At 50.9% G+C, this 26,009-nt stretch overlaps 3 pseudogenes; all 3 read left to right on the forward strand.

Annotated features, from left to right (window-relative positions):
* The first annotated feature begins 12,371 nt into the window (after window positions 1-12,371).
* On the forward strand, window positions 12,372-12,547 carry LOC144669052 (U2 spliceosomal RNA; annotated as a pseudogene).
* A 3,347-nt stretch (window positions 12,548-15,894) lies between these two features.
* On the forward strand, window positions 15,895-16,071 carry LOC144669030 (U2 spliceosomal RNA; annotated as a pseudogene).
* A 3,346-nt stretch (window positions 16,072-19,417) lies between these two features.
* On the forward strand, window positions 19,418-19,593 carry LOC144669145 (U2 spliceosomal RNA; annotated as a pseudogene).
* The last annotated feature ends 6,416 nt before the right edge of the window (window positions 19,594-26,009 follow it).

The raw sequence follows: 26,009 nt of genomic DNA on the forward strand, positions 1-26,009 counted from the left end.
ATTATAATGATATAATGCATTGGACTTATTTACTGTGACTTCATAACATGACACATTTCCCTTCTGGTGATGTCATGCTGACATCCCGTAAAGGAAATAGACCAACAGTCAGCCCAAAAGAAGGCCCAATGCCAAGCAAAGGAAGCCCATAAACGAGGATGCTAGACAGCTCGTACAAAAGAAAGCAGGGCATCAGGAAACAACTCAACAGCAACTGACGTAGTACTCTCCAGGTTCAGTGCAGGAGAAGCACTGGAATCAGTAAAAAGTAATGCCCCTACATGTCTGAACATACAACTTAGGAGCAGGAGTAGGCCACTGGGCCCCAAGAGCCTGCTCCACTACTCAGAAGATCATGGCTGATCCGATTGTAACCTCAACCCCAAATTCCTGCCTACCAGCGATAACCTTCCAACCCCGCCTTGTTAATCTATCCAGCTCTGTCTTGAAAATATTCAAAGACTCTGTTTCCACCACCTTTCGAGGAAGAGAGTTCCAAGGACTCTCTACACTCTGGGAGAAACGCTGCTGACTTTGCCTTCCCTGTAGATGTGGAAGGACTTTAGCTGCATACCTGGTCAGCTGGCAAGCTCCACAGACCGATCGGCGCAGGCTTGGAGGACCGAAGTGCCTGTTCCTGTGCTGTACTTTTTTTTCTTCTTTGTTCTTTGACTGCTCAAGCTGAAAGCAAAGACAAAAATACAGCAGGCCTCGATCGAAGAACTCCTCTGCGCTGTGAGCTAGTTGCTCACACGGAAACTCAGCTACAAAGACTCATGGATTGTCTCTCATGCCTGTCACGTGTTCTCCCTTGTGACTGAGTGTTTCTCGAAATTTTCCATTACCTGCCAGTTACACGACACATCTAGCGCAACCGTAGACAGCGACCTTTCTCCATTACGCCTTTGCCCCAAACTTTAGTGCGTCCCTCAGCACGTAGTCCTGGACCTTGGAATGTGCCAACTCTTTGCAATGGAAGACCAACAAGTTTCGGACAGCCAAAGAGTGTCTTTCACCGAGTGGATCCTCCGGCGGTAGTTGATGTTTGTCTCGGCGTGTGTCCCTGGGAACAGCCCCTGGAGCACAGAGTCCATACCTGTGTCACGGAACTGCTCGGGATGCACCTCGACAAGAACCACGGCCACTCTCTTCAGAGTTCTGGTGATGAGGCATTCTGCCAAATGACCCTGACGGTCTGTTCGGCGAACCGTCCGCCGGAATCCACCATCTCCTTTTCCCGCAGGGCCTCTAGGGTGATACGTGCTAACCACTGCCTGATGGACTTGCGGACAAAGGTGTTTCTCTGCATAAGTTTTTCCACACGGGGCAGGTGATACGGCACTTGGAGCGTTCCTCGGCAGGGTGGCCAGACCCATCCTTCGCAACACCAGGGACAGGTAGAACCTCAGCACGTAGTGACGCTTGGTGTTTGGGTCTACACACAGCTTGATACTGCCATACACAAAGGTGGCCATCAGGATGAGGGTGATGTTGGGCATGTTTTTTCCCCCTTCATCCAGAGTTTTTTTACATCATGTCCCTGCAAACAGGATCCACTTTTGACCTCCAGATAAAGCGGAAGATGGCTGGCGTGATCGCCACAGCGCAGGAGTGAGGAATGGGCCAGACCCGCGCCACGTACAGCAACACCGAGAGTGCCTCACACCTGATGAGCAGGTTCTTACCCGCAACGGAGAGGGAGCTTTGCTCCCACATGCCCAGTTCTTTTCTCACCATAGCTACTCGCTCCTTCCGGTTTCTAACGCATGCCCTGGTCCCTCCGAACCATATCCCCAGTAGCTTCAGGCAGTCTGACCTGCTGGTGAAAGGGACAAAGCTTAGTTCAGTTCCCAGAGGACACGGCCTCGCTCTTGCCACGATTTACCCTTGGCACCTGAGGCCAGTTCGAAGTGGTCGCAGGTGTCGATCAGTCTGCGCACCGATGTGTGAAAAGTGGGGAGTTGACCGTACTACCGCATCACCACACTGTCCCAGGTCCAATAGCATGGCGGAATGTATATACTGTAAAGTCCTTACTTATGAAATGTCAGCAAAGTAAACAAGGCTTGTGACGGCCTGTCACAATGCTACACCTTAGAGCGACAGCGCTCAGTGCAACCACTCCTTCACCAGCAGAATTACAGTGCGAACAACCCTTCCCAGTCATCATTTGTCGATGCATCCAGGAGTAAGTGATGCATTCGCTGAAGGTGAAGGTGAAGGACGCACATGAGCAAAGAATCACCCAACTTAAACATTGGACAAAAGGTATGACTACAACACCCAACCGATGGAACATGAAATCCGGCCGAAATCAGCAGCATGTCCAGAACCATGATCATATCAAATACGAGCACCCATTGTGAAGAAACCGATGGCGAATCAGGGAAGTACCAGAACAAGAAACACCAAGTAACCCCATCGCAAGCAGAACGCGATCTAAGACACGATCCCAGCGCAACACTCCTACAGACAACCAGAATTGTGAGAACGTACAGCAATCTCAAACCAACTTCACAGTATCAACGAAGCACCATTCCGTTCCAGAGACTCATAAGGTGATCACTTTGTACAATTGTAGGTTCAAAGACAGAAGAGCAATTTGTGGTAATGTAAATAGTTCTTATTATTTAATGGTACAGCCTGGAGTTGTTGTGGTATACCTTTAAGGAGCGTATCTAAAATTGCTGTGCAGCACCAGGCAGGGTGTGACGTATATGCTCATGTATAATTCTCGGGCCGATGATAGGAGCTGTCCTAGAGACCCAGATATTGTTGTATATATTTCATCTCTTCAAATCAAAGAATTGAGTTCGCAATCCTCTTTGTGTCGTCGGTGTGTTTGTGTCAGGTGGAAAACACAACATGGAGGACCCCCATTTAAGGTGAATGGCAAAAGAACCAAGGCGACATGAGGAGAAACCTTCTTGCGCAGCGAGTGGTTAGAATCTGCAATGCACTGCCTGAGAGTGTGCTGGGGGCACTTTCAAGAGTGGCTTTCAAAAGAGAATCGGATAATTATCTGAAGAGAAAATATTTGCAGGGCTATGGGGAAAAGGCAGGTGAGTGGCACTAGGGGAGTTGCTCTTGCAGAGAGCTAGCACAGACACGACAGGCCGAATGGCCTCCTTTTGTGCTCTAACCAATCTAGGATTCGATGTTCTCCCTCCACTTGGACCCCTCCCTCTGGATTTTTGCCTTCTCTTGATCTTTTCATTGAGAACTGTTGGCGTGACATTAGCCGTCTCAATTTCTCTGCTCCTCTCACCCATTCTAATCTGTCTCTCTCTGAACTCACTGCACTCCGTTCTCTCAGGTCCAACCCCAACATTGTCATCAAACCCGCTGACAAGGGTGGTACTGTTGTTGTCTGGCGCATTGACCTCTACCTCGCGGAGGCTGAGCGTCAACTCGCAGACGTTTCCTCCTACCTCTCCCTGGACCATGACCCCACCACAGAACATCAAGCCATTGTTTCCAGGACTGTCACTGACCTCATCTCCTCAGGAGATCTTCCTCCCACAGCTTCCAACTTGATAGTCGCCCAACCTCGGACGGCCCGCTTCTACCTCCTACCCAAAATCCACAAACAGAACTGTCCTGGCAGACCGATCGTGTCAGCCTGTTCCTGCCCCACGGAACTCATTTCTCGTTATCTTGACTCCCTTCTCTCTCCCCTTGTCCAGTCCCTTCCCACCTACATCCGTGATTCCTCTGACACCTTACGTCACATCAACAATTTCCAGTTCCCTGGCCCCAACCGCTTCCTCTTCACCATGGATGTCCAATCCCTCTACACCTCCATCCCCCACCAGGATGGTCTGAGGGCCCTTAGCTTCTTCCTTGAACAGAGGCCCCAACAATCCCCATCCACCACTACTCTCCTCCGTCTGGCTGAACTTGTTCTCACACTGAACAATTTCTCCTTTAACTCCTCTCACTTCCTCCAAATAAAAGGCGTGGCTATGGGTACCCGCATGGGCCCCAGCTATGCCTGTCTCTTTATGGGGTATGTGGAACATTCCTTGTTCCAGTCCTACTCCGGCCCCCTCCCACAACTCTTTCTCCGGTACATCGATGATTACTTCGGTGCTGCTTCATGCTCTCGTCGGGACCTGGAAAAATGTATTAATTTTGCTTCCAATCTCCACCCCTCCATCATCTTCACATGGTCCATCTCTGACACTTCTCTTCCCTTCCTTGACCTCTCTGTCTCAATTTCTGATGATAGACTGTCCACCAATATCCATTACAAGCCTACCGACTCCCACAGCTACCTCGACTACAACTCCTCACACCCCGCTTCCTGTAAAGACTCCATCCCATTCTCTCAGTTCCTTCGCCTCCGTCGCATCTGTTCTGATGACGCTACCTTCAAAAACAGCTCCTCTGACATGTCCTCCTTCTTCCTTAACCGAGGTTTTCCATCCACGGTCGTTGACAGGGCCCTCAACCGTGTCCGGCCCATATCCCGCGCATCCTCCCTCACGCCTTCTCCTCCTTCCCAGAAACATGATAGGGTCCCCCTTGTCCTCACTTATCACCCCACCAGCCTCCGCATTCAAAGGATCATCCTCCGCCATTTCCGCCAACTCCAGCATGATGCCACCACCAAACACATCTTCCCTTCACCCCCCTTGACGGCATTCCGTAGGGATCGTTCCCTCCGGGACACCCTGGTCCACTCCTCCATCACCCCCTACTCCTCAACCCCCACTTATGGCACCTCCCCATGCCCACGCAGAAGATGCAACACCTGCCCCTTCACTTCCTCTCTCCTCACCGTCCAAGGGCCCAAACACTCCTTTCAAGTGAAGCAGCATTTCACTTGCATTTCCCCTAACTTAGTCTACTGCATTCGTTGCTCCCAATGCGGTCTCCTCTACATTGGAGAGACCAAACGCAAACTGGGCGACCGTTCTGCGGAACACCTGCGGTCTGTCCGCAAGAAAGACCCAAACCTCCCTGTCGCTTGCCATTTTAACACTCCACCCTGTTCTCTTGCCAACATGTCTGTCCTTGGCTTGCTGCATTGTTCCAGTGAAGCCCAACGCAAACTGGAGGAGCAGCACCTCATCTTCCGACTAGGCACTTTACAGCCCTCTGGGCTGAATATTGAATTCAACAACTTTAGATCTTAAACTCCCCCTCCCCCCATCCCCACCCCGTTTCTTTTCCCCCCCCACCCGTTTTTTTTCAATAATTTATATAGATTCTTCTTTCCCCACCTATTTCCATTATTTTTAAATCTAAAACTAAAACCTTTAGTCTTTCCACCCCACCCCCACTAGAGCTGTACTTTGAATATCCTGTCTTGCATTCTTAATTAGCACTTTTCTCAGACAAAGACCACCACCTTCAACACCTCTTTGACCCTTTTGTCTCTGACATCTTTTGATTATCTGCTCACACTACACCCTCAATGTGTCTCTTCCCCCCCCACCCACCTTAAACCAATTTATATTTCTCCCTTGTTGAAACTATGCTTCAGTTCTGCTGAAGGGCCATGAGGGCTCGAAACGTTGACTGGTTTCTTCTCCGCCGATGCTGCCAGACTTGCTGAGTTTTTCCAGGTAATTCTGTTTTTATTTTGTTTTGGATTTCCAGCATCCGCAGTAGCTTTTAGCTTTTTGTTTTTATCCAACTTTCTTTCTTTCTCTCTCTCTCTCTCTCTCTCTCACTCACTCACCCGCAGCAGCTACACACAAAAAACACGCACGCTCACCCAACACTCACAGACAGCACTCTCATCTCACAAACACTCTACCTCACTTATACAAAAACAGCTTTCACTTGCAAATACACCTCTCAAACACTCTCTCAGCTGCACCTTTCGCCTCACAACATTTTAAACCAGCTCTCTGCTGCCGCTGCCGCTGCTGCTGCTGACACAGCAACAATCAAAACTCACACCTCAAAGCTCACACACTTTACACAGCTACTCCGAAACCTCTACATCCACATTCACACAATCCTTACATTGCACAAGGAGCCCATTCCGCCCGTCGTGCCTGCACCAGCTCTCCCGGTGAACATTTCACCTCGTGCCTTTCTCCTGCCTTCTCCACGTAACCCGGCACATGCTTTCTTTTCAAATAATCATCTCATTCCCTCTTCAATTGAACCTGCCTCCGCCGCGCTATCAGGTGGTGCATTCCAGACCCTGACCGCTCGCTGCTCCTATCGCTTTTGCTTCTTTTGCCAGTTACTTTAAACCTGTGCCCTCTCCTTCTCGATCCTTGCCCCGGTGCAAAAAGTTTCTCCCTATCTACTCTCTCCAGACCCCTCATGATTTTCAATACCTCTATCAAGTCTCCTCTCAGACTTCTTTTCCCCAAGGAATACAGTCCCAACTTCTCCAATCTTACTTCATAACTCAACTTCCTCGCCCCTGGAACCAAACTCGTAAACCTCTTCTGCACTCTCTCCAATGCCTCCACTACCTTCCTAAAATGCAAGTCAAAATGCAATCCCTCAGAGTCGGCATGGCTTTACGAAGAGTAAATCGTGTTTGACTAATTTGCTAGAGTTCTTTGAAGATGTGACAAGCAAAGTGGATAACGGGGATCCTGTAGATGTAGTATGTCTGGACTTCCAGAAGGCATTTGATAAGGTGCCGCACAAAAGATTAATACACAAGATAAGATCACACGCAGCTAAGGGTAATATATTAGCTTGGATAGAGGATTGGCTAACCAACAGAAAGCAGAGAGTCAAGATAAATGGGTCTTTTGTGGATGCCAAGCTGTAACTAGTGGGGTGCCACAGGGTTCGGTCCTCGGGCCCCAACTATTTACTTGGATTCAGGAGTAGAAGGTACTATAGCTAAATTTGCAGATGACACCAAAATAGGTGGGAAAGTAAGTTGCAATGAAGAAATAAGAAATTTACAAATGGATATGGACAGGTTAGGTGAATGGGCCAAAATTTGGCAGATGGAGTTTAACTAAGTTAAATAAGTTTAATAAGTGTGCGGTTATCCATTTTGGTCAGAAGAATAAAAAGGCGACTTATTATTCAAATGGAGAGAAACTTCAGAAATGCTTCAGCACAGAGGGATCTGGGTGTCCTCGCGCACGAATCGCTGAAAGCTAGTATGCAGGTACAGCAGGTAACAAGGAAGGCAAATGGAATCGCTTCTCGGCCTTTTGGCTAAGATCAAGTGTTGCAGGGGCGACACCATGGTCCTACCAAGGCAAGGTCGGGATGGAAGGGCTATAACCAATCGCAATCGAAATCCATACCGTGGGTTACCTATCACCGTCCGAGTCACGGTGAACCACAGCGAAGGAGGATCACCTATGGATCGGGGCTTCTTCACCAGGAGGATCCTGTTGAAGGCGTGCGGCTTCCAAGCTACGGAGATCTTCACCCTGCACGACTCCCGCAAAGGCGGTTATTTTGACGTGACGTTCAAGCGGGTGGCAGACTGCGTCCGGCTCCTGAGGGTGTTCGAGGAGAAGAGAGACCTGCCGGAGATGAAGATCCTGACGGCGGAGCCGCACTTCTCTCTGCCGTTGCAACGGGAACGTGAGGTGATGGTGCATGTGTACAACCCCTTCGTCCCTGTCGCCGACGTGGTCACCTTCCTCACCAGGTACTTCGATAAGGTGGGGAGCGGCACCGAGATTCGAGACGACTTGGGGATCTGGACAGGCAAACGCCTGTTTAAGGTCACGCTAAAGACCGATGGTAAGGGAGCCATTTTCCACCCTCCCTCCAGTTTCGCTATCGGGGGAAACCGGGGCTACCTGGTCTACGCTGGGCAACCCAAGCATTGTCGCTCATGCGGCAAGGCTGGTCATGTGGCGGCCAACTGCAGCGCCTCCCTCTGCAAGATCTGCAAACAGGAAGGGCACCAGACAAAAGACTGCAAACAGGCCAAGTGTTGCAACCTGTGTGGCGAGGCAAGTCACCTCTACAGGACCTGCCCCAAACGCTGCCGTACTTACGCACAGGCAGCCAAAGCCGACCAGGGGGAAGTAGAAGAAAGGTTCCGTGTCACTCCAAACACCAAGGCCCCCAGGGAGCTCAACGGGACAAAGGAGGACACAGAGAGAGACAAGGTGGAGAAAGAGATTGAGGCAACAGAGAGCCAATCAACAGCACTACCCCCTGAACCTCCCAGTACTCAGGACAGCGAATCAATGGAGGAGGAGGCAGCAGTGGAAAAGCAGCAGGGGGAGTGGCGGACGGTGAAGAACAAGAAAAGTAAGAGGGAGCGAAGAAGAAGCAAAGGCGTTTCCCAGAGAAGCGGCAAGAGGCGTCTCCCATCCGACACGGATGACAAGGGCAGCAGCTCTTCGGATGATGAAGTGCCAGAGCGGCACCGACAGAAGAGGCGGCAAAGCTCCAGGGCGTTGGAGGACGAGACACCCGAGCTCCAGAAAATTGGAGACAACAAGGAGACCAGCGCACCCCAACTTTGCCTGCAACCTGAGGAGGCCAGTGCACCACAGCCCCTGGAATCTGGGAGCAGTGAGGCAATCATCGCACCCCAGCTCCAGGAAGCCGGGAACAGCAACACCCCAGAGGGGGTGAGTTTTGGAGAAGCTTCTCCAGCAAAGGTCATCTCAAAACCCGCTCTCCACGTGAACCTCCAGATGCCACCGGAGCAGAACACGGCCAAGGAGATCTACCTCAGCCCATCCAAAGTGAAGGAATTTGAGCTCACTACGGGTATGAAGGAGCAGACTAAAGGTCTGGGACTCTCAGAGACAGTGGGTTTGGTAGGAGAATAAATGCTTTAAAATGGGTTTAAAGATTGTATCCATAAATGTGCGTAGCATTAAATCTACTACGCGATGTGTTGCGACCTTGGACTACCTAGCCAAGGTCAAAGCTGACCTGTTGTTTCTGCAGGAGTGTGCGATACCGCACCTCAGCTCCTACAGGCAATGGTCACGATGGTGGTCCCACGGGCCATCGATCTGGTCGGGCGGAAACGACTCTCGTTCCTCCGGCCTGGGTATTCTGCTGCGGGGAGGCAAATTCACCGTCTCCGAGGTCAAGGAGGTGGTGGGCGGGCGCCTCCTCGTAGCAGACGTAATGTACAAGAACGCTCCACTCCGGTTAATTAACGTGTATGGCCCGGGACCAGGGGCTGAGCGGCTGGAGGTTTTTCAGCAGCTCCCACTGCTGCTGGCGACCTCCAGGCCGGTCATTCTGGGCGGGGACTTCAACTGCATCATCGATGCGGCTGGACGATCCGGCAGGGCCGGCAGCAGATTGGACGCTACGTCCAGATCCCTGATGGAAACAGTTAAGGATGCCAAGCTGCACGACGTCTTCAGCAACCCTGCAGACCGAGCGCAGCGTAGATACACCTGGTCGCGGCCAGACGGGTCCATTCGTTCCAGGATAGACTTCCTGTTTGTGTCCCGTGCATTCACAGTCAGATCCACCGACGTCAAGCCGGTGTTCTTCTCTGACCACTGCCTCCTACTGGCGGACTGCCACTTGGAGAAGGACCTGAGGGTGGGCAGGGGGACATGGAAGCTAAATGTGCAACTGCTGACCCCAGAGAACATTGAGGAGCTCAAGAGGGAATACAAAGGTTGGAGAACCGTGAAACCCCTCTTTGAGTCCCTGACACACTGGTGGGAAGTGATCAAGGGAAGCATCAAGAGGTTTTTCATCCGCAAAGGCACCCAGAAAGCTAGAAAGGAACAGAGGGAAATGTCCCGACTCCAGAAAAAGATGCAGAATCTGCTCCGGCTGCAGTCGATGGGGGTCGATGTCAAGGAGGAGCTCCAAGAGGTGAAGGGCCAGCAAGCCTCGCACTTTGCCTCGGAGGCCTCCAAGATCATCTTCCGTTCCAGAGTCCGCTCCGTGGAGCAGGATGAGACGTGCTCACGTTTCTTCTTCCAAAAGGTACACAGAGAGCGCTCTGTGATCAGCAGCCTGAAGGAAGAAGACGGCTCAGTAAAGTCATCACGGTCCGACATTCTGAGGATCAGCAAATCCTTTTATGCCGGACTGTATGACGTGAAGCCCACGGACAGCACGGCCTCCCAGTCCTTCCTGTCCTCTATCACGGAGGTCTTAGACCACAGTACGCGGGAGAGCCTGGACAAACCGCTAACTCCTGACGAACTGACTAAGGCCCTCGAGTCCTTCGAGAAGAGTAAAACCCCCGGAAGCGACGGCTTGCCGGCGGAGTTGTTTTCGGCTCTGTGGGACTTGATCGGCCCAGACCTGCTAGCAGTGTACGAGAGTATGCTCCTGGCCGGTAGTATGTCAGAATCCATGAGGAAAGGCATCATCACCCTCATCTACAAGCACAAGGGGGAAAGGGAGGAAATTAGAAATTGGCGACCCATTTCACTGTTGAATGTGGACTATAAGATTCTGTCCAAGGTCATCGCCAATCGGGTCAAATCCGCTCTGGAATTGGTGATTCACCCTGACCAGACCTGCTCTGTGCCAGGCAGGAAGATCTCTGACAGCCTGGCGCTGCTCAGGGATACGATTGCCTATGTACAGGACAGGGGTGTGGATACCTGCCTCATCAGCTTGGATCAGGAGAAGGCCTTTGACAGAATATCGCACACCTACATGGGGGATGTGCTCTCCAAAATGGGCTTTGGGGAGGGAATTCGAAATTGGATCCAACTGCTCTACACTAACATCAGTAGCGCAGTCTCAATCAATGGGTGGGAAACGGATAGCTTTCCGATTAAATCTGGAGTCAGGCAGGGCTGTCCTCTCTCGCCTGTCCTTTTCGTGTGTTGCATAGAACCCTTTGCCGAGTCCATCAGGAAGGATCCGGGCATAAGAGGAGTGACGATCCCAGGCAGTGGAGGCACTCAGGTAAAAGCCTCCCTGTACATGGACGACGTCGCCGTCTTCTGCTCGGATCCGCTGTCGGTGCGCAGACTGATGCACATCTGCGACCAGTTCGAACTGGCCTCGGGAGCCCAGGTAAATCGTGGGAAGAGCGAGGCCATGTTCTTTGGGAACTGGGCTGACCGATCCTTTGTCCGCTTCACTGTCAGGGCTGACGGCCTGAAGGTGCTGGGGATATGGTTCGGAGGGACCGGGGCATGCGTTAGAAACTGGAAGGAGCGAGTGGCTATGGTGAAGAGGAAACTGGGCATGTGGGATCGACGCTCCCTCTCCATTGCGGGTAAGAACCTGGTCATCAGGTGTGAGGTACTCTCGCTGTTGCTGTACGTGGCGCAGGTCTGGCCCATTCCAGACTCCTGCGCGACGGCGATCACTCGAGCCATCTTCCGCTTTATCTGGAGGTCGAAAATGGATCGTGTCCGCAGGGACGCGATCTACAAGCCTCTAGATAAAGGGGGAAAAAACGTGCCCAACATCGCCCTCATACTGATGGCCACCTTTGTGTGCGGCTGCATCAAGCGGTGCGTAGACCCTCAGTACGCAAACACCAAGTGTCACTACGTGCTGAGGTTCTACCTGTCCCCGGTGTTGCGAAGGATGGGTCTGGCCACGCTGCCGCGGAACGCTCCAAGCAGTTGGACCGTGCCGTACCACCTGTCCCTGGTGAAAAAATTTATGCAGAAAAACACCTTTGACCACAAGCCCATCAGGTAGTGGTCAGCACGTAACGTCCTAGAGGCCCTGAGGGATAAGGAGAGGGTGGACCCTGTGGGATGGTTCCCCGAGCAGACTGTCAAAGTCATTTGGCAGAATGCCTCATCGCCAGAACTTTCCAACAAGCACCAAGACGTAGCTTGGCTGGTGGTGAGAAAGGCCCTCCCCGTCAGATCCTTCCAACACGCCAGGAAGCTCACCCCCTCTGCACGTTGCCCTCGAGGTGGCTGTGGTGGGGAAGAGACCGTTGTTCACCTCCTTGTGGATTGTGCCTTTGCAAAGAAAGTCTGGAGAGAGATGCAGTGGTTGCTGTCGAGGTTCATCCCGAGCAGTTCTGTGACACAGGACTCTGTGCTCTACGGGCTGTTCCCAGGGACACACACCGAGACAAACATCGACTGCAGCTGGAGGATCATCAACTCGGTGAAAGAGGCGCTTTGGTCTGCCCGAAACTTGTTGGTCTTCCAGCACAAAGAGTTGTCCCCGACCGATTGTTGCGGACTGGCACAATCCAAAGTCCAGGACTACGTGCTGAGGGACGCACTAAAGCTTGGGGCAGCTGCCGCAAAGGCGCAATGGGGAAGGGTCGCTGTCTAAGACCTTTCTACCACAGCGCACCGAGAGACTGGGAACTGTTTAGAGCCCCTCGGGCTGTACAGATCAAAATGAAAGGCTGTAAATGATTATAATATTGTTTGTACTGATGCACCTGGTGTTACATTTTGTAAAAGTTTAACCTGGATTGTACCCTTGTAATGTTGTTTTTGAAATGGTTTTGAATGTGATTGAAGATATTTTATGAATAAAGTATATTTTTACAAAAAAAAAATAATCTGTTCTTATCAGTTTAATATCTGATACGTCCCTTATCTGGGGACCATATATTAAATTGATTTTTGGAGCAGGGAGATGGAATAGGGGCTTGCTCCGTCCACTCCACGCATCGACCCGGTATTGCAGTCTCTCTGGGAACGGTGCACCCTCCCCTTTCCAGGGGATTTTCAATGCTAAAAATAGTTTTCTTACAAACATCTGCTTTCTTTACTTCTCAACATGTACATGTTCCAAAATCCAACTTTCTTTCTTTCTCTCTCTCTCTCTCTCTCTCTCTCACTCACTCACCCGCAGCAGCTACACACAAAAAACACGCACTCTCACCCAACACTCGCCGGCAGGGCCGGCAGCAGATTGGACGCTACGTCCAGATCCCTGATGGAAACAGTTAAGGATGCCAAGCTGCACGACGTCTTCAGCAACCCTGCAGACGGAGCGCAGCGTAGATACACCTGGTCGCGGCCAGACGGGTCCATTCGTTCCAGGATAGACTTCCTGTTTGTGTCCCGTGCATTCACAGTCAGATCCACCGAGGTCAAGCCGGTGTTCTTCTCTGACCACTGCCTCCTACTGGCGGACTGCCACTTGGAGGAGGACCTGAGGGTGGGCAGGGGGGCATGGAAGCTAAATGTGCAACTGCTGACCCCAGAGAACATTGAGGAGCTCAAGAGGGATTACAAAGGTTGGAGAACCGTGAAACCCCTCTTTGAGTCCCTGACACACTGGTGGGAAGTGATCAAGGGAAGCATCAAGAGGTTTTTCATCCGCAAAGGCACCCAGAAAGCTAGAAAGGAACAGAGGGAAATGTCCCGACTCCAGAAAAAGATGCAGAATCTGCTCCGGCTGCAGTCGATGGGGGTCGATGTCAAGGAGGAGCTCCAAGAGGTGAAGGGCCAGCAAGCCTCGCACTTTGCCTCGGAGGCCTCCAAGATCATCTTCCGTTCCAGAGTCCGCTCCGTGGAGCAGGATGAGACGTGCTCACGTTTCTTCTTCCAAAAGGTACACAGAGAGCGCTCTGTGATCAGCAGCCTGAAGGAAGAAGACGGCTCAGTAAAGTCATCACGGTCCGACATTCTGAGGATCAGCAAATCCTTTTATGCCGGATTGTATGACGTGAAGCCCACGGACAGCACGGCCTCCCAGTCCTTCCTGTCCTCTATCACGGAGGTCTTAGACCACAGCACGCGGGAGAGCCTGGACAAACCGCTAACTCCTGACGAACTGACTAAGGCCCTCGAGTCCTTCGAGAAGAATAAAACCCCCGGAAGCGACGGCTTGCCGGCGGAGTTGTATTCGGCTCTGTGGGACTTGATCGGCCCAGACCTGCTAGGGGTGTACGAGAGTATGCTCCTGGCCGGTAGTATGTCAGAATCCATGAGGAAAGGCATCATCACCCTCATCTACAAGCACAAGGGGGAAAGGGAGGAAATTAGAAATTGGCGACCCATTTCACTGTTGAATGTGGACTATAAGATTCTGTCCAAGGTCATCGCCAACCGGGTCAAATCCGCTCTGGAATTGGTGATTCACCCTGACCAGACCTGCTCTGTGCCAGGCAGGAAGATCTCTGACAGCCTGGCGCTGCTCAGGGATACGATTGCCTATGTACAGGACAGGGGTGTGGATACCTGCCTCATCAGCTTGGATCAGGAGAAGGCCTTTGACAGAATATCGCACACCTACATGGGGGATGTGCTCTCCAAAATGGGCTTTGGGGAGGGAATTCGAAATTGGATCCAACTGCTCTACACTAACATCAGTAGCGCAGTCTCAATCAATGGGTGGGAAACAGATAGCTTTCCGATTAAATCTGGAGTCAGGCAGGGCTGTCCTCTCTCGCCTGTCCTTTTCGTGTGTTGCATAGAACCCTTTGCCGAGTCCATCAGGAAGGATCCGGGCATAAGAGGAGTGACGATCCCAGGCAGTGGAGGCACTCAGGTAAAAGCCTCCCTGTACATGGACGACGTCGCCGTCTTCTGCTCGGATCCGCTGTCGGTGCGCAGACTGATGCACATCTGCGACCAGTTCGAACTGGCCTCGGGAGCCAAGGTAAATCGTGGGAAGAGCGAGGCCATGTTCTTTGGGAACTGGGCTGACCGATCCTTTGTCCCCTTCACTGTCAGGGCTGACGGCCTGAAGGTGCTGGGGATATGGTTCGGAGGGACCGGGGCATGCGTTAGAAACTGGAAGGAGCGAGTGGCTATGGTGAAGAGGAAACTGGGCATGTGGGATCGACGCTCCCTCTCCATTGCGGGTAAGAACCTGGTCATCAGGTGTGAGGTACTCTCGCTGTTGCTGTACGTGGCGCAGGTCTGGCCCATTCCAGACTCCTGCGCGATGGCGATCACTCGAGCCATCTTCCGCTTTATCTGGAGGTCGAAAATGGATCGTGTCCGCAGGGACGCGATCTACAAGCCTCTAGATAAAGGGGGAAAAAACGTGCCCAACATCGCCCTCATACTGATGGCCACCTTTGTGTGCGGCTGCATCAAGCGGTGCGTAGACCCTCAGTACGCAAACACCAAGTGTCACTACGTGCTGAGGTTCTACCTGTCCCCGGTGTTGCGAAGGATGGGTCTGGCCACGCTGCCGCGGAACGCTCCAAGTAGTTGGACCGTGCCGTACCACCTGTCCCTGGTGGAAAAATTGATGCAGAAAAACACCTTTCACCACAAGTCCATCAGGCAGTGGTCAGCACATAACGTCCTAGAGGCCCTGAGGGATAAGGAGAGGGTGGACCCTGTGGGATGGTTCCCCGAGCAGACTGTCAAAGTCATTTGGCAGAATGCCTCATCGCCAGAACTTTCCAACAAGCACCAAGACGTAGCTTGGCTGGTGGTGAGAAAGGCCCTCCCCGTCAGATCCTTCCTACACGCCAGGAAGCTCACCCCCTCTGCACGTTGCCCTCGAGGTGGCTGTGGTGGGGAAGAGACCGTTGTCCACCTCCTTGTGGATTGTGCCTTTGCAAAGAAAGTCTGGAGAGAGATGCAGTGGTTGCTGTCGAGGTTCATCCCGAGCAGTTCTGTGACACAGGACTCTGTGCTCTACGGGCTGTTCCCAGGGACACACACCGAGACAAACATCAACTGCAGCTGGAGGATCATCAACTCGGTGAAAGAGGCGCTTTGGTCTGCCCGAAACTTGTTGGTCTTCCAGCACAAAGAGTTGTCCCCGACCGATTGTTGCGGACTGGCACAATCCAAAGTCCAGGACTACGTGCTGAGGGACGCACTAAAGCTTGGGGCAGCTGCCGCAAATGCGCAATGGGGAAGGGTCGCTGTCTAAGACCTTTCTACCACAGCGCACCGAGAGACTGGGAACTGTTTAGAGCCCCTCGGGCTGTACAGATCAAAATGAAAGGCTGTAAATGATTGTAATATTGTTTGTACTGATGCACCTGGTGATACATTTTGTAAAAGTTTAACCTGGATTGTACCCTTGTAATGTTGTTTTTGAAATGGTTTGGAATGTGATTGAAGATATTTTATGAATAAAGTAATATTTTTACAAAAAAAAAAAAAATCTGTTCTTATCAGTTTAATATCTGATACGTCCCTTATCTGGGGACCATATATTAAATTGATTTTTGGAGCAGGGAGATGGAATAGGGGCTTGCTCCGTCCACTCCACGCATCGACCCGGTATTGCAGTATCTCTGGGAACGGTGCACCCTCCCCTTTCCAGGGGATTTTCAATGCTAAAAATAGTTTTCTTACAAACATCTGCTTTCTTTACTTCTCAACATGTACATGTTCCAAAATCCAACTTTCTTTCTTTCTCTCTCTCTCTCTCTCTCTCTCTCACTCACTCACCCGCAGCAGCTACACACAAAAAACACGCACTCTCACCCAACACTCGCCGGCAGGGCCGGCAGCAGATTGGACGCTACGTCCAGATCCCTGATGGAAACAGTTAAGGATGCCAAGCTGCACGACGTCTTCAGCAACCCTGCAGACGGAGCGCAGCGTAGATACACCTGGTCGCGGCCAGACGGGTCCATTCGTTCCAGGATAGACTTCCTGTTTGTGTCCCGTGCATTCACAGTCAGATCCACCGAGGTCAAGCCGGTGTTCTTCTCTGACCACTGCCTCCTACTGGCGGACTGCCACTTGGAGAAGGACCTGAGGGTGGGCAGGGGGGCATGGAAGCTAAATGTGCAACTGCTGACCCCAGAGAACATTGAGGAGCTCAAGAGGGATTACAAAGGTTGGAGAACCGTGAAACCCCTCTTTGAGTCCCTGACACACTGGTGGGAAGTGATCAAGGGAAACATCAAGAGGTTTTTCATCCTCAAAGGCACCCAGAAAGCTAGAAAGGAACAGAGGGAAATGTCCCGACTCCAGAAAAAGATGCAGAATCTGCTCCGGCTGCAGTCGATGGGGGTCGATGTCAAGGAGGAGCTCCAAGAGGTGAAGGGCCAGCAAGCCTCGCACTTTGCCTCGGAGGCCTCCAAGATCATCTTCCGTTCCAGAGTCCGCTCCGTGGAGCAGGATGAGACGTGCTCACGTTTCTTCTTCCAAAAGGTACACAGAGAGCGCTCTGTGATCAGCAGCCTGAAGGAAGAAGACGGCTCAGTAAAGTCATCACGGTCCGACATTCTGAGGATCAGCAAATCCTTTTATGCCGGATTGTATGACGTGAAGCCCACAGACAGCACGGCCTCCCAGTCCTTCCTGTCCTCTATCACGGAGGTCTTAGACCACAGTACGCGGGAGAGCCTGGACAAACCGCTAACTCCTGACGAACTGACTAAGGCCCTCGAGTCCTTCGAGAAGAGTAAAACCCCCGGAAGCGACGGCTTGCCGGCGGAGTTGTATTCGGCTCTGTGGGACTTGATCGGCCCAGCCCTGCTAGGAGTGTACGAGAGTATGCTCCTGGCCGGTAGTATGTCAGAATCCATGAGGAAAGGCATCATCACCCTCATCTACAAGCACAAGGGGGAAAGGGAGGAAATTAGAAATTGGCGACCCATTTCACTGTTGAATGTGGACTATAAGATTCTGTCCAAGGTCATCGCCAACCGGGTCAAATCCGCTCTGGAATTGGTGATTCACCCTGACCAGACCTGCTCTGTGCCAGGCAGGAAGATCTCTGACAGCCTGGCGCTGCTCAGGGATACGATTGCCTATGTACAGGACAGGGGTGTGGATACCTGCCTCATCAGCTTGGATCAGGAGAAGGCCTTTGACAGAATATCGCACACCTACATGGGGGATGTGCTCTCCAAAATGGGCTTTGGGGAGGGAATTCGAAATTGGATCCAACTGCTCTACACTAACATCAGTAGCGCAGTCTCAATCAACGGGTGGGAAACAGATAGCTTTCCGATTAAATCTGGAGTCAGGCAGGGCTGTCCTCTCTCGCCTGTCCTTTTCGTGTGTTGCATAGAACCCTTTGCCGAGTCCATCAGGAAGGATCCGGGCATAAGAGGAGTGACGATCCCAGGCAGTGGAGGCACTCAGGTAAAAGCCTCCCTGTACATGGACGACGTCGCCGTCTTCTGCTCGGATCCGCTGTCGGTGCGCAGACTGATGCACATCTGCGACCAGTTCGAACTGGCCTCGGGAGCCAAGGTAAATCGTGGGAAGAGCGAGGCCATGTTCTTTGGGAACTGGGCTGACCGATCCTTTGTCCCCTTCACTGTCAGGGCTGACGGCCTGAAGGTGCTGGGGATATGGTTCGGAGGGACCGGGGCATGCGTTAGAAACTGGAAGGAGCGAGTGGCTATGGTGAAGAGGAAACTGGGCATGTGGGATCGACGCTCCCTCTCCATTGCGGGTAAGAACCTGGTCATCAGGTGTGAGGTACTCTCGCTGTTGCTGTACGTGGCGCAGGTCTGGCCCATTCCAGACTCCTGCGCGACGGCGATCACTCGAGCCATCTTCCGCTTTATCTGGAGGTCGAAAATGGATCGTGTCCGCAGGGACGCGATCTACAAGCCTCTAGATAAAGGGGGAAAAAACGTGCCCAACATCGCCCTCATACTGATGGCCACCTTTGTGTGCGGCTGCATCAAGCGGTGCGTAGACCCTCAGTACTCAAACACCAAGTGTCACTACGTGCTGAGGTTCTACCTGTCCCCGGTGTTGCGAAGGATGGGTCTGGCCACGCTGCCGCGGAACGCTCCAAGTAGTTGGACCGTGCCGTACCACCTGTCCCTGGTGGAAAAATTGATGCAGAAAAACACCTTTGACCACAAGTCCATCAGGCAGTGGTCAGCACGTAACGTCCTAGAGGCCCTGAGGGATAAGGAGAGGGTGGACCCTGTGGGATGGTTCCCCGAGCAGACTGTCAAAGTCATTTGGCAGAATGCCTCATCGCCAGAACTTTCCAACAAGCACCAAGACGTAGCTTGGCTGGTGGTGAGAAAGGCCCTCCCCGTCAGATCCTTCCTACACGCCAGGAAGCTCACCCCCTCTGCACGTTGCCCTCGAGGTGGCTGTGGTGGGGAAGAGACCGTTGTCCACCTCCTTGTGGATTGTGCCTTTGCAAAGAAAGTCTGGAGAGAGATGCAGTGGTTGCTGTCGAGGTTCATCCCGAGCAGTTCTGTGACACAGGACTCTGTGCTCTACGGGCTGTTCCCAGGGACACACACCGAGACAAACATCGACTGCAGCTGGAGGATCATCAACTCGGTGAAAGAGGCGCTTTGGTCTGCCCGAAACTTGTTGGTCTTCCAGCACAAAGAGTTGTCCCCGACCGATTGTTGCGGACTGGCACAATCCAAAGTCCAGGACTACGTGCTGAGGGACGCACTAAAGCTTGGGGCAGCTGCCGCAAAGGCGCAATGGGGAAGGGTGGCTGTGTAAGACCTTTCTACCACAGCGCACCGAGAGACTGGGAACTGTTTAGAGCCCCTCGGGCTGTACAGATCAAAATGAAAGGCTGTAAATGACTGTAATATTGTTTGTACTGATGCACCTGGTGATACATTTTGTAAAAGTTTAACCTGGATTGTACCCTTGTAATGTTGTTTTTGAAATGGTTTGGAATGTGATTGAAGATATTTTATGAATAAAGTATATTTTTACAAAAAAAAAATAATCTGTTCTTATCAGTTTAATATCTGATACGTCCTTTATCTGGGGACCATATATTAAATTGATTTTTGGAGCAGAGAGATGGAATAGGGGCTTGCTCCGTCCACTCCACGCATCGACCCGGTATTGCAGTATCTCTGGGAACGGTGCACCCTCCCCTTTCCAGGGGATTTTCAATGCTAAAAATAGCTTTCTTACAAACATCTGCTTTCTTTACTTTTCAACATGTACATGTTCCAAAACCCAACTTTCTTTCTTTCTCTCTCTCTCTCTCTCACTCACTCACTCACCCGCAGCAGCTACACACAAAAAACATGCACGCTCACCCAACACTCACAGACAGCACTCTCATCTCACAAACACTCTACCTCACTCATATAAAAACATCTTTCACTTGCAAATACACCTCTCAAACACTCTCTCAGCTGCACCTTTCGCCTCACAACATTTTAAACCAGCTCTCTGCTGCCGCTGCCGCTGCTGCTGATACAGCAACAATCAAAACTCACACCTCAAACCTCACACACTTTACACAGCTACTCCGAAACCTCTACATCCACATTCACACAATCCTTACATTGCACAAGGAGCCCATTCCCCCCGTCGTGCCTGCACCAGTTCTCCCAATGAACATTCCACCTCGTGCCTTTCTCCTGCCTTCTCCACGTAACCCGGCACATGCTTTCTTTTCAAATAATCATCTCATTCCCTCTTCAATTGAACCTGCCTCCGCCGCGCTATCAGGTGGTGCATTCCAGACCCTGGCCACTCGCTGCTCCTGTCACTTTTGCTTCTTTTGCCAGTTACTTTAAACCTGTGCCCTCTCCTTCTCGATCCTTTCCCCGGTGCAAACAGTTTCTCCCTATCTACTCTCTCCCGACCCCTCATGATTTTCAATACCTCTATCAAGTCTCCTCTCGGACTTCTTTTCCCCAAGGAATACATTCCCAGCTTCCCCAATCTTACTTCATAACTCAACTTCCTCGCCCCTGGAACCAAACTCGTAAACCTCTTCTGCACTCTCTCCAATGCCTTCACTACCTTCCTAAAATGCAAGTCAAATTGCAATCCGTCAGAGTCGGCATGGCTTTACGAAGAGTGAATCGTGTTTGACTAATTTGCTGGAGTTCTTTGAAGATGTGACAAGCAAAGTGGATAATGGGGATCCTGTAGATGTAGCATGTCTGGACTTCCAGAAGGCATTTGATAAGGTGCCGCACAAAAGATTAATACACAAGATAAGATCACACGCAGCTAAGGGTAATATATTAGCTTGGCTAGAGGATTGGCTAACCAACAGAAAGCAGAGAGTCAGGATTAATGGGTCTTTTGTGGATGGCAAGCTGTAACTAGTGGGGTGCCACAGGGTTCGGTCCTTTGGCCCCAACTATTTACTTGGATTCAGGGGTAGAAGGTACTATAGCTAACTTTGCAGATGACACCAAAATAGGTGGGAAAGTAAGTTGCAATGAAGAAATAAGAAATTTACAAATGGATTTGGACAGGTTAGGTGAATGGGGCAAAATTTGGCAGATGGAGTTTAACGTGGATAAGTGTGAGGTTATCCATTTTGGTCAGAAGAATAAAAAGGTGACTTATTATTTAAATGGAGAGAAACTTCAGAAATGCTTCAGCACAGAGGGATCTGGGTGTCCTCGCGCATGAATCGCTGTAAGCTAGTATGCAGGTACAGCAGGTAACAAGGAAGGCAAATGGAATCGCTTCTCGGCCTTTTGGCAAAGATCAAGTGTAGTCGTGAAGCAATGGCTATAACCAGTCGAGCCCCATATCATGGGGTACGTAACACCGTTCGGGTGACGGTGAAGGACAGCGAAGCTTTCTTTACTTTCCAACATGTACATGTTTCAAAACCCAATTGGATCCAACTGCTGTACACTAACAGCGCAGTCTCAATCAATGGCTGGGAATCAGATAGCTTTCCGATTAAATCAGGAGTCAGGCAGGGCTTCCCTCTCTCCCCTGTCCTGTTTGTGAGTTGCATAGAACCCTTTGCTGTGTCCATCAGGAAGGATCCGGGCATATGAGGAGTGACAATCCCAGGCAGTGGAGGCACTCAGGTCAACGCCTCCCTGTACATGGACGATGTCGCTGTCTTCTGCTCGGATCCGCTGTCGGTGCGCAGACTGATCCAGGTCTGCGACCAGTTCGATCTGGCCTCGGGAGCCAAAGTAAATCGTGGGAAGAGCGAGGCCATGTTCTTTGGGAACTGGGCTGACCGATCCTTTGTCCCCTTCACCGTCAGGGCTGTCGGCCTGAAGGTGCTGGGGATATGGTTCAGAGGGACCGAGGCATGTGTTAGAAACTTGAAAGAGCGAGTATCAATAGTGGAAAGAAAAGTGGGCATGTGGGAGCGACGCTCCCTCTCATTTGCGGGTAAGAACCTGGTCATCAGGTGTGAGGCACTCTCGCTGTTCCTGTACGTGGCGCACGTCTGGCCCATTCCAGACTCTTGCGCGATGGCGATCACCCGAGCCATCTTTAGCTTTATCTGGAGGTCGAAAATGGATCGTGTCCGCAGGAACGTGATGTACAAGCCTCTGGATAAAGGGGGAGAATACGTTCCCAACATGCCCTCAAACTGTGTGCGGCTGCATCACGCTGTGCGTAGACCCTTGGTACGCAAACACCAAGTGTAACTATGTGTTGAGGTTCTACTTGTCCTCAGTGTTGCGAAGGATGGGTCTGGCCACGCTGCCGCGGAACGCTCCAAGTAGTTGGACCGTGCCGTACCACCCGTCCCTGGTGGAAAAATGTATGCAGAGAAACACCTTTGACCACAAGTCCATCAGGCAGTGGTCGGCACATATCGTCTTAGAGGCCCTGCGGGAAAAAGAAAGGGAGAATCCTGTCGGATGGTTCCCCAGCAGACTGTGAAAGTCATTTGGCAAAATGCCTCATCGCCAGAACTTTCCAACAAGCACCAAGACGTAGCTTGGCTGGTGGTGAGAAACGCCCTCCCGGTCAGATCCTTCCTACACGCCAGGAGTCTCACCCCCTCTGCATGTTGCCCTCGAGGTGGCTGTGTTGGGCACGAGACCGTTGTTCACCTCCTTATGGATTGTGCCTTTGCAAAGAAGGTCTGGAGAGAGATGCAGTGGTTTCTGTCGAGGTTCATCCCGATCAGTTCTGTGACACAGGACTCTGTGCTCTGCTGGCTGTTCCCAGGGACACACACCGAGAGGAACATCAACTGCAGCTGGAGGATCATCAACTCGGTGAAAGAGGCGCTTTGGTCTGCCCGAAACTTGTTGGTCTTCCAGCGCAAAGAGTTGTCCCCGACTGAGTGTTGCAGACTGGCACATTCCAAAGTCCAGGACTATGTGCTGAGGGACGCACTAAAGCTTGGGGCAGCCGCCGCAAAGGCACAATGGGGAAGGGTCGCTGTCTAAGACCTTTTGTGCTACAGCGCACCGAGAGACTGGGAACTGTTTAGAGCCCCTCGGGCTGTACAGCTCAAAATGAAAGGCTGTAAATGATTGTAATATTGTTTGTACTGATGCACCTGGTGATACATTTTGTAAAAGTTTAACCTGGATTGTACCCTTGTAATGGTGTTTTTGAAATGGTTTGGAATGTGATTGAAGATATTTTATGAATAAAGTATATTTTTGCAAAAAAAATCTCTCTCCAGACCTTCTTTGCAAAGGCACAATCCACAAGGATGTGAACAACGATCTTGTCCCCACCACAGCCACCTCGAGGGCAACATGCAGAGGGGGTGAGACTCCAGGCGTGTTGCGGATTCCCTCCCCAAATCCCATTTTGGAGAGCACATCCACCATGTTTGTCCAGACTCTCCCATGTACTGTTATCAAAGCCCTTTGTAATGGTGGACAGGAAGGACTGGGACTCCGTACTGTCTGTGGGCATCACATCATACAATCCGACATAAAAGGATTTGCTGATCCTCAAAATGTCGGACTGCGATGACTTTACTGAGCTGTCTTCTCCCTTCAGGCTGCTGATCACAGAGCTCTCTCTGTGTACCTTTTGGAAGAAGAAACGTGAGCACGTCTCATCCTGCTCCACGGAGCGGACTCTGGACCGGAAGATCATCTAGAGAGGCCTCCGAGGCAAAGAGCGAGGCTTGCTGGCTCTTCACCTCTTGGAGTTCCTCCTTGATATCGACCCCCATCGACTGCAGCCGGAGCAGGTTTTTCTGGATAAAAGCAAAAAACTGCGGACGCTGGATATCCAAAACTAAAACAAAAAGACCGGAAAAACTCAGCAGTTCTGGCAGCATCTGCGGAGAGGGACACAGTTAACGTTTCAAGTCCGAATGACCCTTCAACAGAGAAGTTCTGTTGACGGGTCATTCGGACTCGAAACATTAACTGTGTCCCTCTCCGCAGATGCTGTCAGACCTGCTGTGTTTTTCCAGGTATTTTTGTTTTTGTTCAGGTTTTTCTGGAGACGGGAAACGTTCCCCCAGCCTCTCCCTCTCTCTCTTGCCTTCTGAATACCTTTGAGGGTGAAAACCTCTTCATGTTACTAACAAAAACACATGAACATATGAATTAGCAACAGGAGTCGGCCTCTCAGCCTTTCAAGCCCACTTCGCCACTCAATAAGCTCCCGGCTGATCTGATCGTAACCTCATTTCCACATTACCCCCTACCCTCGATAACCTTTCATCCACTTACTTCTCAATAATTAAAAATATGCAACGATTCTGCTTCCATCGCCTGTTGAGGAAGAGAATTCCAAAGTTTCACGACTCTCTGAGAGAAAAGAATTTCCCCTCACCTCTGTCTTAAACAGTGGCCCCAAATACAAGATTCTCCCACAAGAGGAAACATCCTCTCCACATCCACCCTCTCAAGGCCCCTCAGCTTCTTGTATGTTTTAATCAGGTCGCCCCTTACTCTTCTGAACTACAGCAGATACAGGCCTAGCCTGTCCAATCCTTCCTCATAAGGCAATCCGCCCAATCCAGGTACTAGCTGGGTAAACCGTATCTGAATGGCTTCCAACGCATTGACATTCTTCCTCAAATAAGGAGACCAATAGTGTACACAGTGCTCCAGATGGGGTCACACCAATGCCCTGAATAACTGAAGCATCAGCTCTCTACTTTTCTATTCAACAGTGAGGCCCGAGTGCGCAGGCGCAACTGTTGCTGACGCCTTTCCAGTCAGCGGAAGGAGTTACAGTATTTTCAGTGGTAGCAATAGAATCAACATCAGTGCTGCCTCTATTAAATAGCTCAAGGAACGCTGCTTATGGAAAACAAAGAAAAGATTGCTTTCTATTATTCTGCCTGGTGCGTTGGTTTATTTTAGATTTTACTTTTCTGATTGTGCAATTTAATTAACGGTAATTAATGTTCAGTTCAGGGATCTGTCACCTGCAACATTAAATGACATTTGATTTTGTGTTATTGGCCTGAGTTTGCTTCATTTGTTCTGCAGGTGCAGCGTAGGCCAATGTTTAATGATGCACCGAAATATCGCGAGAGTGCGCGTTGACGTTGGGACGCTCGGCTGATGTCAACATGTGTCATTTCAGGCTCGAGTGAATGGGACACGCGCCCGCCCGCCAAGCGAAAAATTCTGCCCATTGAGTTCAGTCTTTAGCCTGATTTGGGCAGTGAAAGAAGTTGTTTTGGACAATGGAGCCCCAAATACTGGAAAACCGTTCAAACAAAAGCACCATTCACTTGCAAATACACCTCTCCACCACACTCTCTCTCTCTCTCTCTCTCTCCCTCACTCCACTGCAGCTTTTACCTCACAACATTTTAAACCAGTTCTCTGCTGCCGCTGCTGATACCGCTCTTAAAAGTACAGCAAGCTCCCAGCTCAAAGCTCATAGACTTTACACAGCTGCTGACAAGCGTCTAAATTCACGATCACACAATTGTTACGGTGCATAAGCAGGCCAATCGGCCCATCGTGTCTGTACTGGCTCTCTGAATGAGCATCTCAATACCGAGTGTCATTCTCCTACCTTCTCCCAGTAACCCTACAGATTGTTTCTTTTCAACTAATTATCTAATTCCCTCTTGAATGCTTTGATTGAACCACACTCTCAGTCAGTGCGTTCTGGACCCTAGCCACTCTGTGTGAAAAAGCTTTCTCTCAAATCGTTTTTGCTTCTTCTGCCAGTTGCTTTAAATCAGAGCCCCTCGGGCTGTCCAGCTCACAATGCATTGAATGCATTGAATGCTAATTGTATTATAATTGTATTGAAGCACCTCAGAGAGCAACTTGATGGATGTTGATAACTCCAACCCCATTGTCTGACTGTCTGTAATGACCAGATTGAAATGATTGTAATATTCATTGATCGTATTGATGCACCTGGTGATCCATGTGTAAAAGTTGAATCTGACTGTACTTTTTGTGATGGTGAATTTGAAATATTTTGGAATGTTCTTCCAGATATTTTATGAATAAAGCATATTTTTCACAAAAAACGTTTCAGTTCTTCAAAAGAATCCCACCTCAGCAGCACCCCTCCCCTAGCCATGAGGTGGAACCTGGTGGGGGATGGGGGCAACAGCTAAAGCGAGACAAGACCTGTTGGAGTGGATGGCTCCCTTACATGTGC

The sequence above is a fragment of the Cetorhinus maximus genome, chromosome 28 (assembly GCF_964194155.1).
Source record: "Cetorhinus maximus chromosome 28, sCetMax3.hap1.1, whole genome shotgun sequence".
Classification (NCBI taxonomy): domain Eukaryota; kingdom Metazoa; phylum Chordata; class Chondrichthyes; order Lamniformes; family Cetorhinidae; genus Cetorhinus; species Cetorhinus maximus.